Raw genomic sequence first — 16,072 nt, 5'->3', positions numbered from 1 at the left:
AAACAAAACCAATCATTAAATATTAATGATTAATAAAATGAAAAATGAAACAATTACCAGTGTTTCCAGTATTTGAAGTATACTACATATTAGGTTTTACTATTTTTTCATAATCCTGTACATTTAAAACTGCCTAAGATTATGATGTTCAATAAGAGTTTTATAGGCTATGAGTAGTCTTTAAAGTTTCCCACTAAGATTATTATTTATGGCTCATCTCATCTCTATATGGCTTATATCATCATTTGTTCCTCGCTAACCTATAAAGTAAGGAAGCCCTAAAGTTTTAACAGAAACTGTGGAATTAACAAAGTCTTAACTCTTCACTCTGCTTCTTTACACAAAGAATTTGCAAATTCTCATTAGTAAAATTTCTATAAACTCTGAAATGTACACACTTAGTAGTGTATGCTGCTACAATAAATCTTAAATACTTTATGGAAAAGTTTTATGACCTGTCATACAGTCTTAATTTTGGCATATATATAAGCAAATTCCCAAAATTAAAAATATTTAAAACATTAAAACTTTTAACAAACCTTAACACTTGCTTCAATGTTCATTATGAGAGGTTCCTTGTATAGAATAATTGAATTCCTCCTCTTACACATCTCTTGAACAACAAATATCTGGAATTATATTGTTTTTGACATGCCAATCTTGACTTTATTCATAAATGTGTGCTTATATAAGAAACACATGGTTTTAAAATTTCACAACAATTCTTTAGAACTTACTTTTTGTTGAATTGTTTAGTTTAAGAAAATCAATTACACTTTATATATAAAAAATGTTCTGTGCTCAATTCGGCAGCACATACACTAAAATTGAAATGATACAGAGAAGAGTACCATGGCCCCTGTGCAAAGATGACAAGCAAATTCATGAAGTGTTCCATATTTTTACAACAGACGCTGGAGTGGATGTGGCCAGAAAGGAACCCTACTGGATTTGAACCCTACTGCATTCTTGGGTGGGAGTGTAAACTTGTTCAGCTACTTCGGAAAGGACTATGAAGGTTCCTCAAAAGATTCCACATAGCGCTCCCCTATGACTCAACAAATACTACTTCTGGGCATTTACCCAAATGATCACAAACAAGACCATACTAAAACTACTAGCACTACTATATTTATTGCAGCATTATTTACCATAGCTAAAATATGGAACCAACATTGATGCCTCTCAGTACATGAATGGATCAAGAAAATGTTATAGATAGATAAATAGATAGATAGATAGATTGATTTCCATTGTGTGTGTGTGTGTGTGTGTGTGTGTGTGTGTGTGTGTGAGAATAGGAATTCTATACCTCCATCTGAAAGAATGACATTGCCCAATTTGTTAGGAAATGGAAAGGCTTGGAAAAAATTATATTAGTGAAGTAAGCCAAGTCCAAAGAAACATAGGTCCCATGGTTTCCCTTATTTGCAATAAATAATATATGTCTGAGATAAGCAGAAAAGGTCAAAAGCTATGTGCATATGATCAGATAAGATGATGTTAAATGAAATGACCCCCAAAGTAAGTACACAAGTGGGTTTTTTCTTGCTTGCTATTATTTCAAACGTATTTATAATGTACGATGTATTTTATTGTTTCTTTATATGTTCCTCGCCCACAGTATAACCTCTGTTTTCACTGTATTTGATTTTGGTGCACCTGAATCTTGTATATACACTTAGCTAATTGGGGAGGGGAAAGAAGAAACAAAATGGTTAACTAGGAATACTGGTCCACCCATTGTGACAATGAGATGCACAAGACACTATGTTGAAAGTTGAACTTTAGGGGGCTGAGAAGGTGGCTCAGTGGTAGAGCCAGAGGCCCTGGGTTCGATTCCTCAGCACCACATAAGCAAAAAGAAAAAAGCCGGAAGTGGAGCTATGGCTCAAGTGGTAGAGTGCTAGCCTTGAGCTGAAGAGCTGAGGGACAGCGCCCAGGCCCAGAGTTCAGGCCCCACAACCAGACCCCCCCCCCAAAAAAAAAACCCAAACGAAAGTTGAACTTTACAATTTAGGTGGGGTTGGGGGGGAGTGTACTTGTAGAGGTGTGAGGAAGGGATGGTGGGGGAAAAAACAAAGGAGGAGGTAACAATGCCTGAGAGGAAATGGACTCATTACCTTGCTCATGTAAATGAAACCCCTCTGTATGGTATTTTAACAATAAAATACATATAAAAATGTTCTGAGATGGAAAAGTTTATTTCCCCTATTATACCCATATAATATCATTAACTAAGAAATTAATGCAAAACACTGACGTGAATAAGTGTGTGAGTGTGTGTATGTGTGTGTGCCTGCATGTTGGCATGCTCAGAGTTTGAACTTAGGGCTTTAAGGTCTTGCTAGGCCTTTCCCCTCTAGTTTGGTGAGCTAGTATATTAGCTACATCTCCATTCATGCTCTTTTCTAGTTCATTAAAATTTTTGAAAAATAATGTCATGATTTTTTGCTCTGATTGGTTTCCAAATGTTATCCACAGAACTCAGCCTTCTGAGTACATATCCTGAGTAGTCAGGATTACAAGGGTGACCAACCAGCACAAGGCTTTCAGAAACATATTAAATGTAGAAGAAAATTTACTTCATGAGTGCTTGTTTTATCATCTACATTTAAAGCATTTTGGAGTGATTATATGTGAATTTATTTCGTTTTTGGAGTCTTAAAAGACAGTACGTGATGATATTTAAAAATTTTACTACTTTTTAAAAAGGAAACTGGAAATGTGGAACAGAAGAAATTTGGCTCTCTTTGGACCTCAATTTATAAGCTCATCTCTGTGCATGATAACCCAATGTCACCAACACAGTCTGTGTTGAAGACAAAATGTGGCAGAAAACAAACACCCTTGGCAACAATTGCTATGGTATTATTTCTTGGACAATATGTATATTGAATTGAGTGTGTAAGAGAATGGAGAATTTTACCTACCTTTTTTGTATTGCTGAAAGACTTTTGGAAACTTTGATTTCCTTCCTCATTGTGTGTCTTTGGACCGTGCACTTAGTGCCTTTAATTACAATTTTCCCCAACATTATAATGGTAATAACATTAGCATTACGGCAAATATTATCTTAAGAATTAAGAGGCATGACACTGGTGAAATACTTAAGTTTCTATGAATAAGCTTTGAATTTGGTCAGCAATTTTTAATACTAAATATAATTCCATATGTATTACAGAAACCATTACATGTAGAGAGAAACCAGAACTAATGTTATCAATTGACTGTGATCTGCTTTCAAGGAAGCCAGGTGGATAACTTCTCATGCTGTAATTCAAACTGGTTATCTTGTCTTGATATTGTAAAAATATCAGGGACAGAATAATGAAGAAATGTTGTGCACTGAGCTGAAGCGCATATGAAAATGTGCAAAACTGATAAAACGTAAACTTATCTGAGCAGTATATTGTGTTTTACATCATTTAAGTTACATTGCAAAGATAGGGAGACCTAGAAGAATGAATTCTCCTTTTGATACCCTATCATAGGGACTTAGAAGAATGAACTTACCTCATGCTTGAAGAGGCATCATCGGATGAGAGGAACAGTGTTTTTTTGTTTGCTTCCTTCCATTTATTCTTCAGTTTGAAATCTGAACTACTTGAAACTGAAGGAAACCAAGGGAAATCAGACATGCAGGCTTTGGAAAGAGCAATAAACATAAAATAAAATAAATATAGCCTTGTAAAAGGTCAAACTAAATTGAGTTTTATAGTCTCAAGTGATCTAAGCAATATCATGATATTGAAAATTTTAAAATGTTATGAGTTGCTTAATTTTTTTCCTTTCTACTACCTAGAATTAATTATTGATTTTGTATAGAGAGCTTAAAGATGAGATTAACAAGTAACATGAATAAAAATGGACAAAAGTTCTGAACAGGCCTGTTTTCCAAAAAGCCCTGAAAATCACAGTGGGTTTACAAAGTTGTGTTTAATACCATTTCTATGCTGGCTTAGTGAACAGAAGTCATTAGAGAAATGCAATTGAAAATTACTATGATACTACTTCATAACTATTATAACTCTTACAAAAAAACCCCAAAAGAACCAGGTGTGGTGGTAAAGGTTTGTAATTCCAAGCATTTTGGAGGTTGGACTAAGAGGAATTGAGTCTAAAGCCAGTCTGGGTTACTTCACCTATTAGAAACATGCACTTTCATAAAACTCAAAAGGCAATAATGTTGGTGAGAGTATGGAGAAAAGAAAATTCTCTACACTCTTGGTCAAAATACAGGCTCATATTCTCGTTGTAGAAATTAGTATGCATTTTCTAAAAAAATGCAAAGTTGAAATATCATCTGACTCACCAATCATGTGCTTGTTTCTCTCTGGGTAACTCGTGAATATATTTGTAGTTCATTGTTATTCACATTATTCACAACAGCAGCCAAGATATACTTCGAAGATAAGTGTTCAAATTCACACAATTAAAGCAACTCTGGTACATGCACAAATACATGTTCTGTTTCATCCTTAAAATAGCAAGATACTTCTCCCATTAGCCACAACTTACAATGACCAGAAAGATGTAAACTAAATGAACAAAAATTTTGTCTTCCGATCTTTGTAATACTACACACACGCAAACACACCAACCTCAAACATTACGAGAGAATTTTTTTTTAAAGTAAAGCAAACTGGAATCACTAGGGCATTTAGATCACAATGTAGAAGATAGTAGACATGAAGGATAACCAAGTACAGAGTTGTAATGTACAAGATGAGGTTACAGGGGACTACAGTGGCCTTACAAAGGAATGAAGCTAAGTAAGTAGGAGTTGTTCTTCCGAATGAAGCTAAATAAATAGGAGTTGTTCTTCCGAGTAGGGTTTACTCTTTAAAGTTGTTCTTCCTTCAGTAATGGATGAGATTAATGTAATTCTTTAAATATACCTGCCTGTTTGCAGAAATAATATCAAACAATATAGCAATAATGTTCTATGCTCAACATAGAACAAAATGTCAAATTAAAATACATAAGATTATTCTTGATATAAACTAATTATTACAAATAAGGGAAAACCTGAGACCTATGTTTCTTTAAGTCTGGCTTACTTCACTTAATATTTTTTCCAAGATCTTCCATTTCCTTACAAATGAGGTGGTATCATTCTTTCTGATGGAAGCATAGTATTCCACATGCATGTGTAAGTGTGTGTGTATGAGAGAGTGACATTTTCTTCATTCATCTACTGAGGTGCAGCTGGGTTGATATCATATCTTAGCTATGGTAAATAATACTGTGATAAACACAATTGTGCTGGTAGCTTTAGTGTGGCCTTGTTTGTTGTCACGTGGGTAAATGCCCAGAAGTGGTATTAGTGGGTAATAGGGAAGCATTATTGTGTACATCAAGGATAATCTTAGTAGATGAGCAGAATAGCTCACTATCTACTTACATATGATCTTTTTTTTTTTTTTTGGTCGGTCGTGGGGCCTGAACCCTGGGTCTGGGCACCGTCCCTGAGCTCTTCAGCTCAAGGTTAGCGTTCTATCACTTGAGACACAGTGCCACTTCCAGGTTTTTTCTGCTTATGTGGTGCTGAGGAATCGAACCCAGGGCCTCATGCATGCAAGGCAAGCATTCTTACCACTGAGCCACCTTCCCAGCCCTACATATGATCTTATAAGGTGATTCCAAGTGAAATGAACTCAAAGACATGTTTTTGTTGTTGTTGTTCTTAATGTAGTATGTGATTTCTTTTTATCTTTTGTGTTTTCCCCACCAATGTTTATCCCCTGTAGTCACTGTATTTGATTTTGATACCCTGGTTATTGTAAATATGTTGATCTGAACTAGGAAAGGGAAAGGTGAATAAACAAAATAGTGAGACAAAGGACAAAGGGGGAACCTATGCAAACGAGATATTCACAATATTTTGGAAATAATCTTGGGGGATGTTAGGAAGGAAGAGGGAGTAACATGGGGGAAGTGGTAACAAGTTAGAAAAAAATGAATTCACTAACTTACTTATGTAAATCTAACCCCTCTGTACATTAACTTGATAATAAAATTTAAATAAAAATAAAATACATGAGAGCAGCAATACAGGAGATGAGAGTGGGGAAAATATTGTACTATACAGAGAAAAGTAGAACAGCTGTGGAGTACAGTGATTTCACTGTAACATAGGAAGTGATAAACTAGTATACACCTTTTCACCCTCATGTCAATCACTAAACAGGGAAAACAAAATGCAAACTCAGTAAAACAATAGAGATAAAATAGAAAAATAAACAATTAAGGTGAAGAGATGAATTGGACCAAGAATAACAAATGACACAGGAAGCAAATAAGCTGGTAAGTTTAAAAAATATTACCCATAATAGTATTTTTTACATCTCAATTTGTTAGAACTATAATTCAAATCACAGTTTAATAATATATTATTTTAATAATGTTATTATTACTGATTTAATATTGAATGTTTAACATATAATTTTAATTTTAGTAGATATAGAAAAGAAGAAAGTGAAACTAATTTTAATAATATATTTCATGAATTGTAAAATTGAGAAGCATTAGAATTTAAACAAACATATCATTATTTCAATAATAAATCATCATTTCATTTTTGTGAATTAATTTAATAATTCAGTTTATTCTACACTTAGCACTCATCATAACATCAAATAATAAATTATTGCATATGACTCTTGGTATTAGGTGAAAAGGCTCAACACTGTGGTAAAATTCACACCACACATTCTCCAGGCAGTGTATGAGGGTATGACTCCTCTTGTCTAGCTTAAATTGTGGAAATTTGATTACTACATGCATGTTAAATTCCTGTCTAGGAGACATCCATAAAATTATATACATCCATAAAATTATATACAGTATTTCATATGATGCTTATAGAACATATTCATTAAATTTTTATTTTCTGCCAAATAAATATTTGTAGAGAGACTGAATTTCTGAGTAGATGATGGTGTATGTGTGCCAGATAATACATATTGAGGCTTATTTTATATTTCTGACATTGTTTCAATAGTTGGATTTAATTTTCCATAAGGTGTTAAGTGTATTATATTGGATATATGAAAGTAATGAATGTTTATTAAATTAATCCATTGTCACTTGTCTAATCCCAAGTATAAATTATCCATGTGTTTGAAGTAATGAAAAAAACAACAGATATAAGCAAGATAAATCTGTCTAATCCCAAGTACAAATTATCCATGTGTTTGAAATAATGAAAATAACAACAAATATAAGCAAGATAAATCAGACTCTAGACAAGTATTTCCTCCTTTATTTTGATAGTTGGTCCTCTTTTACAATACAGTATATTCTTGGGAAAATGTGCTCCACGCTGACCACAACTGAAGAATATTATGATTTGATCTATCCTAAGAGAAAAAAGGAAGGTAATCCTTCCTTCCAAACTTCTGCTCCCAGAGATGTGATCTGTTTTATGGTAGTGACTTGAAAATGAACATTTTTCACAGTCAACTTTGAAAAGCCATCTTGATAGACCATTGTTAGAGAGGATTATTCAAGGTTTTGCAAGGATGCCAGATTGGCTCATTTTGAAACAATGAAAACAGGAATTTAGTCAGCTGTTTTTGTTTCTTTAGGAGAAAAACCTATTGAGTATAGGCCAGGGGATCATTGGGACCCAGTGAAGCTACTATCTTGAATAGTAAACCTAGACCTCTAAAAAATATACTCCAGTAAGCACAGCCAGTCAGAGCTGCTATCACAGCCTACATGAAGTCAGGCAAATAACAGAAGATGAGAGCCATTTAACTGATAAAAACATATTTTTATGAGTCAGACTGAAATGAGACTCCAGAGAGAGGGTCAGAAATACTGATTAGAGAGATTAAATTTGTCACACAAAGATTGGAAAATAGAATTCCTTGTAGAACAAATAAATCATAGAAAGCCTGTGCATGTAAGAATATGACAACAGACCAAATTCCAGAAATGCACATTTTCTTAGAGGAGAGCTTAATGAATTATCAATGGAAATCTTTGGATTCTTAAATATTTGACCACATGTGGGAGAAGGCCAATTACTGAAGAGAAAGAGAATGTCATCACTCTGTTAGGAGGTTCAATATCACGTTACGAAGTAATCAAGCACAGACTTGTAATAAAAAGAGAAAAAAATAATTTTTCCAAATGAGGGGCTCATTTGATTTGATTTAGTAGTTCTTGATTTATTTGCTAGCAATTCCCATACAATTGATCCAGTCCCACATCTGAGTTGATATTTACTGAAGTATTCCCACATGAAGGAAAAGAGAAAATTTACAAATGTATGATGAAATGAATTGAGGGTGACGTGTTCTAATACTGATATCTGACCTTTAGACACAGGAGAAGAGGTGGATTCTCTTTTTATATAAAAATCCCCCATTTCTTAGCCTGGTGCCAGACGCTCACAGCTGTAATCCTAGCTACTCCGGAAGCTGAGATCTGAGGACTGCTGTTCAAAGACAGCTGGGGCACCTGAGACTGTTATCTCCATTGAACCACCAGAAAACCAGAAGTGGCACTGTGGCTCAAGAGGTGGAGAACTGACCTTCAGTTGAAGAGTTTAGGAACAGGTCCCACTCCCATAGTTAAAGACCAACAACAACAACAAAAAATCCCCCTTCTCTTGGACTGCCTACATCTTTTCCTAACATTCAACAAAAAGCCCTTTTATCACCCGCTACATTTAAGTCCTAAACTAACTACTGCCAATAGAATGATGTGGTATCTGATGTCAAAAGGTTCATATTTGCGGAAACAAATACCAACAGGGTTAACATTTTTCCCATTCCTTGAACTCTTGCCCTGGGCCCTGAACATGGTTATGTGGTAGCTTTAATGTGAGCTTGTTTGTTATTTATTGGATTACTGCCCACGAGGGTAATTAATGAGTCATAGGGGAGATTTATGTTTAGTCTTTTGAGTACTCCCCATACTGCATTACAGAGTGATTGAAAAAGTTTAATTTGGAAGGGAGTTCCGGGAAGATGGCAGAGGAGAAGCTGGAGGCTAAACAAGCTCTCTTATACAAAGCAGTTTTAGTGTTCCAGTGAACAGTCCTAAGCCAGAGAATCACACCAAGTGTGCCATCACAGGACAGAGAGTTAGGCCAGAGAGGGAAAATCCAGGCAAGGAGATAGATCTGAGCACTTGCCAGCAGATGCTACTGCGGCTGCAGTGGTGGTGAAAATGGCCATAGCTGCCATACCTGCAACACAGAGAGTCCAGGACAAAGGAGTCAGATGCGGCAGGGGAGCAGATTCTACTCAATATCAGCAAGAAGCGACAAGGAGGAAACATTTCATCCTGCAGTTCACAGACCAGAGACAACCCAGGAACCAAGACTCCAAGTGGGTAGAAGCCTTAAATCCTCACTCCTTCTCAGGGAGCAGAAGAGGAAAGGCCACCCCCCCACTACCAGAGATCTCCATCTTTGATACTGACACAGGCCAGGCTGAGCTGCTAGCTCCAACTCAGGCCTTAGAAGAAAACTAGCGTCATTTAGCAGGTCACAAGAACCTAAACTGACCGGCCAGACTCAGCTCCACCCAGGGAAAAGTCACCCAGCTCTGGATGCCAATTCCAGGAGTGGCTTTCTTCACTTGGTAAATAGAGCCAGAGGCTGCCCCTCCCTTTAGCAGCCTTGACAATCAATTGAAATTCAGTAAACAGGAACCCTGAGAATGGCTCCAGGCTGGGCTTTGTGAGTCTCTCAGAAACCCCTCAGGGAAAAGCTACTGATGGCTGAAAGGCCTCAACTCCACCCAGAATTTAGCATCATCACAGCATCTCCAAACTTGAGGAAAGAGCCATCTCCCTCTTTTGTGATACTCAAAGCAGATCTCCCTCCCATTGAACTAGCCTGGGAGGAGGATCACAAAATCTGGGTAAAGCAGAGCATTTTTCTGCCTACTCAAACTGACTTAAGAAACCAACCAAGCCACAGGAAAATCAAACACCACAAGCAGAACAGAGACTCCAACAAGTGGCTGGTTATGGACACAAGGGAGATACAGGATCTTCACACCCCTCCAATAAAATTAAAGAACTTTTTTTTCTTTTTTTTGGGGTACCTTTTAATAAAAATTCTTTTTCTAAAATTTTTTTAATTCTTAATTTTTACCTTTTTAAAAAATTGTTTTCTAGGGCTGGGAAGGTGGCTCAGTGGTAGAGTGCTTGCCTTGCATGCATGAGGCCCTGGGTTCGATTCCCCAGCACCACATAAGCAAAAAGAAAAAAAGCCAGAAGTGGCGCTGTGGCTCAAGTGGTAGAGCGCTAGCCTTGAGCTGAAGAGCTGAGGGACAGCGCACAGACCCACAGTTCAGGCCCCACAACTGGACCAAAAAAAAAATTGTTTTCTAGTAACATTTTTTCTTCCTCTTATAATTTTTATTTGGGGAATATATGTGTGTGTGCATTTTTTTTTCTTTCTTTTTAATAGTTTATTTTTTTTTTTGTTTTTTGTTTAGCTCTCCTGAATATTTGATCTTTTTTTCTTTCTACCTCAATGTTTTCACCTTTTCTTCTCTTCATTCTTCTTTGTGTGACTTAATTGCGGTTCTGCACATCCTCAGATATACCCATAGTCAATTATTAGACCTTATCCCCCATTGTGTACACACTTAATCCAGAAATTTATTACTCAATTCAAAACCTCTTAGACTTAAATTCCTTAATAGCACTATAACGCTTTATACCTGTATAATAATTTCAGCATTTTTATTTTTAATTTTTCATGTTTCCATTATTTCCCTCCCCTTCCCTCATTGTATCCACTTCTTCTCTGCGTATTTTGTTTTAATCCTGCATAATTTTTAAGCACTACAATTTTTATTTTTTAATTTTTTCTTTTCTATTTTTTCTTGTCTCTATTTTCTCTTTCTCTTTCTTCTTTTTTTCTCTCTCTCTGCTTTCATCCTATCCAAACTATTTCCCACTTTGAGATTAGGACTTAGTTAAGTAAACTCTCCCTGTGCCTTCCTACATCTTTTTATTCCTATTTTTACCCACATCTCTCCTCAACATAATAATTTCTCGTATGCCAAATACTTCTTTGGGGTTTGTAGCCCATTAATATATAATTGTTTGATGTTGAATACATATATCTGATGAACTAGATTGTATCTGCAGACTTTGCACTGTGCAAGTACAGACTTTGATTGATGCGTGCTTTAAGATAGTGTTCTAGCACAAAACTGGTGTTACTTTCATCCTAAATGAGCAGAGTGAGCTGGAAAAACACACAAAAAAATGGAAAGTGCGCGTATCTCAACTCCAAGTCATGATAATCAGGGACAGAACAGATAATGAATAATCCAGAGGAGAGTTCCCAGAGAGCTCTACAAACACTGCTGGCAACAATGGTAAATGAAAATATTGAAAACATACAAAGGATTCTGTATGAGCGTGATAGGGAGAGAGAGGAGGCAAACCAAAGGTTAATGCGGGAATATCATGAGCCTGAGGAAGCTACTCAAAAACCGATACAGAAATTGAATGACCAGCTGGAGACCACTCCAAAAGAAATGCAGGAATGTCATGAGCACGCTGAGAACACTGAAAGAGAAATACAAGAATGGTGTGAATGTGAGGAAGCTAAGCAAAGCATAATACAAGAATTGAGAGAACAGGACGAGAATACACAAAGATCACTAAAGGCATTCAGGAATCCATTAACAAAGAGCTGAAGGAAGTCATGGGGACCACAAAGGGAATGCTGAATGGCACCCAACAGAAGGAATGGGAGTCCAACGAAATCATAACCAATCAACTAAATTATTTGATAATAAACACTGAACACCAAATTAAGGAAGTAAAAAAGCTCATACAAGTCTAGAACAAAGCTTCAACAAAGAATTTGAAGGCATCAAAACTGAACAATTGGGGAAATGAGATAAAAAACAAATAGAAAGTCGTTACCGCAGGTTAGACCATGCAGAAGATAGAATCTCGGGGATTGAAGACAGCCTAGATATTGTGGAGAAAGAACATACAACAATCCAAGACAAGTCCAAGAAATATGATAGATCTATTCAAGACTTGGAAGACACCACAGAAGACCTAATCTGAGGATAATGGGTGTAGACGAGCACCTAGAAATAGGAGTTAATGATCTAGGAAATTTGTTTAACAGGGACCTAGTAGAGAACTTCCCAAACATGCAAAAATATAGGCCTATTCAGATATGAGAAGCTTTTAGAACACCAAATAGACCAAACCAGAATAGGACATCCCACCATCACATTATAATCCAAACAAGATCAATTCAGACCAAGGAAAAGATCCTTAAAGCTGTCAAGGAGAAAAGACCAATCATCTGTACAGGGAAATCCATTAGAATCACCTCAGATTTCTCAGCAGCGACTATCAAAGCAATGAGAGCCTGGAATGATGTATGCCATGTCCTAAAGACAAAAACTGTCAACCAAGAATACTGTACCCAGCTAAACTCTCCTTCATAACTGAAGGCCAAATAAAATACTTTCATAGCAAAGAAAAATTGAAACTATATCTCCACAAAACCAGCCCTACAAAAGATTCTTAAAGATGTCCTACACATAGAAACCAACAAGACCACAATAAAGGCCAAGAAACTGCACCCAAACTGAGAATCCAAGAACTATAGCAAGAACCCAGTACCTCTAGCCCCCATGAAGGTGGATTAAATGGCAGGATCTCCCAAATACTTCTCAGTCCTATCTCTCAATATTAACTGACTTTATCCAAGTAAGCGACATATACTGTCTAGTTGGATTAGAAATCAAGATCTTTCTATCTGCTGCCTTCAGGAGTCACATCTTGCCCATAAAAACAAACACATTTTCAATGTTAAAGGTTGGAACAAAATCTACCAAGCAAACGGCCCCCATAAACAGGCGGGAGTTGCAATCCTAATATCAGATAAAATAGACTTCAAATTAAAACTCGTGAGAAGAGATAAAGAAGGTCGCTACATACTAATTAAGGGATCTCTCTTTCAGGAGGATATTACAATTCTAAATATCTACTCGCCAAACAATGGAGCAACCAAATATATCCAAGAAACACTACTTTCCCTCAAATCTAATATAACTACAAAGACATTAATTGTTGGGGATTTTAAAAAACACTCTCCCCACTAGATAGATCAACTCGGCAAAACTCAACAGAGAAACTACAGATCTAAACAGCTGCAAAGATCAACTAGATTTAACAGATATCTACCGAACATTTCACCCAGCAACATCAGAATACACGTTATTCTCAGCAGCACATGGAACATTGTCTAAAATAGACCACATATAAGCCACAAAGCAAACTTGTCCAAATTCAGAAACATTGAAGTTATAACTTGCATTCTCTCTGACCACAAGGGAATAAAATTAGAACTCAACACCAAAAGCCACCAAAGAAAGTCTGGTATCACATGGAGGCTGAACAACACACTGCTGAATCACGAGTTGGTTATGAAAGAGATAAGATAGGAAATTCAAATGTTCATGCTATTCAACAAAAATGAGCACACAAATTACCAGCTCCTCTGGGATATAGTAAAGGCAGTACTCAGAGGCAAGTTTATAGCTCTGAGTTCCTACATCAACAAATTCGAGAGAACTGAAACCAAAAATTTAATGAGACATCTAAACCTCCTTGAAAAAGAGAAGCAAGATAAACCCCAATCCAGTAGACGGGAAGAAATAATTAAAATTAAATCAGAATTAAATTAATTAGAATCCAAAAAAGCTATAGAAAGAATCAACAAAACAAAGAGTTGGTTCTTCGAAAAAATTAACAAAATTGACAGACCCTTAGCAAACCTTATCAGAAAAAGAAGAGAACACACCCAAATAAATAAACTCAGAGATGAGAATGGGAAACATCACCAAGGAAACAACCAACATTCAAAATATTATGAGGGAATACTTCTCAAAATTTTATGCTAATAAGTTTGAGAACTTGACAGAAATAGACCTTTTCCTAGCAAAAATTGATATGCCAAAACTAAACCAAGATGAGTTAAACCAGATTAACAGGCCCATATCAAGCATTGAAATAGAAACAGCCATAAGAGCCCTCCCAGCTAAGAAAAGTCCTGGACCAGATGGTTTTACAGCGGAATTCTACAAGGCCATCAAAGAAGAGCTCACACCAATACTCCTCCAACTCTTCAATGAAATTGAAAGAGGAAGTTCACTACCGAACACATTCTATGAAGCCTTCATAACCCTCATCCCAAAACCAGGCAGGGACTCATCAAAGAAAGACAACTGTAGACCCATTTTTTTGATGAACATTGATGCAAAACTTCTCAACAAAATTTTGGCCAAACGACTTCAACAATTCATCCAAAAAATCATACACCATGATCAAACAGGATTCATTTCAGGGATGCAAAGCTGGTTCAATATACCCAAATCAATTAATATTATTCATCAAATCAACAGGAGCAAGAATAAGAACCACATGGTTATCTCAATAGATGCAGAAAAAGCATTCGACAAGATCCAACACTCATTTTTGATGAAGGTTTTGGAAAAATTTGGAATCCATCGAACATTCCTCAATACAATAAAGGCTGTCTAAGACAAACCTACAGCCAGCATTATACTTAATGGTGAAAAACTTAAGCCATTTCCTCTGAACCCAGGAACAAGACAAGGATGTCCACTCTCTCTTCTTCTCTTCAATCTAGTATTAGAATGCCTAGCTACAGCAATAAGACAAGATGCAGACATAAAGGGGATCCAAATAGGGAAAGAAGAAATAAAACTCTCCCTCTTTGCAGACGACATGATTTGTATCTAAAGAATCCCCAAGACTCCACGCCCAAATTACTGAAGCTGATTCAAAACTTTGGCAAACTAGCAGGGTATAAAATTAACCCCCCAAAATCAATGGCCTTTCTGTATGCCAACGATGAGAATAGTGTGGCTGAAATTAGGAAAGCAACTCCATTTGTAATAGCCCCACAAAAAAAAATACCTAGGAATTAACTTAACCAAAGAAGTGAAGGACCTCTATGATGAAAACTTTAAAATCTTGAGAAAGGAAATCAACACAGAACTTAAAAAATGGCAAACCTCCCATGCTCCTGGATTGGAAAGATTAACATCGTGAAAATGGCAATACTTCCCAAGGCTATGTACAAATTCAATGTGATACCTGTCAAAATTCCAACCTCATTCTTCAAGGAAATAGAAGCGGCAATCCAAAAATTCATATGGAACAAAAAAGGACTCCGAATAGCAAAAACGCTCCTCAAAGGAAAGAACACTGCTGGAGAAATATCAATACCAAATTTCAAACTCTACTATAAAGCCATAGTAATCAAAACAGCTTGGTATTGTCATAAGAACACACCTCAGTACCAATGGAAAAAAATTGAAAACCCAGAAATGAACCTACATACCTATAGCCATCTAATCTTCGATAAGGGAGCTAAAACAATAGAGTGGAACAAAGACAGCCTCTTCAGTAAATGGTGCTGGCAAAATTGGTTAACTACTAGTAGAAAACAAAATGTCATGTCAAAAGCAGCTTTACAATGTCGGGGTGGGGGTGGGGGAGGGGGTTATAATTAGGTGGGGGGAGGGGGGAGGCTGGGAAGGGAGGTGAAGAGTAAACAAAGGAGGAGGCTGCAATGCTTGGTAAGAAATGTATGCATTATCCTGCCCATGTAATTGTAGCCCCTCTGTACAATATGTTCTCAAATAAAATTAAATTAAATTAAAAAAAAACAAACCTAAAGCTAGATCCTTATATATCACCCTGCACCAGAATCAACTCCAAATGGATCAAAGAACTCCAAGGCAAAGCAGACACTCTGAAAACATTACAGGATAGAATAGGAGAAAACCTAGGTCTTCTTGGCTCAGTCCGAAATTTTCTGAATAGAGACCCAGAAACACAACAAATCAAAGAAAGGTTGGACAAATGGGATTGCATAAAGTTGCAGAGCTTCTGCTTGGCAAAGGACATAGCTAGCAAGATCAATAGAATGCCCATGGATTGGGAGAAGATCTTTACTAGCCATACAATGGACAAGGGTCTCATATCTAAAATATAATTGGAACTCAAAATATTAAATCCCCCAACA

The 16,072-nt window shown here is 36.4% G+C and overlaps 1 non-coding gene across 1 annotated transcript; it reads left to right on the top strand.

Annotated features, from left to right (window-relative positions):
- Positions 1 to 797: 797 nt before the first annotated feature.
- LOC138815709 (U6 spliceosomal RNA) lies at positions 798 to 904 on the top strand. Its single transcript, XR_011368425.1, has one exon. It is a non-coding gene; the product is annotated as a U6 spliceosomal RNA (small nuclear RNA).
- The last annotated feature ends 15,168 nt before the right edge of the window (positions 905 to 16,072 follow it).

This window comes from Dipodomys merriami, unplaced genomic scaffold (assembly GCF_024711535.1).
Source record: "Dipodomys merriami isolate MVZ:Mamm:240054 unplaced genomic scaffold, mDipMer1.0.p SCAF_66, whole genome shotgun sequence".
Taxonomy (NCBI): Eukaryota; Metazoa; Chordata; class Mammalia; order Rodentia; family Heteromyidae; genus Dipodomys; species Dipodomys merriami.
The sequence above is the reverse complement of the archived record's forward strand: the minus strand, read 5'-3'. Positions and strand labels throughout refer to the sequence as shown.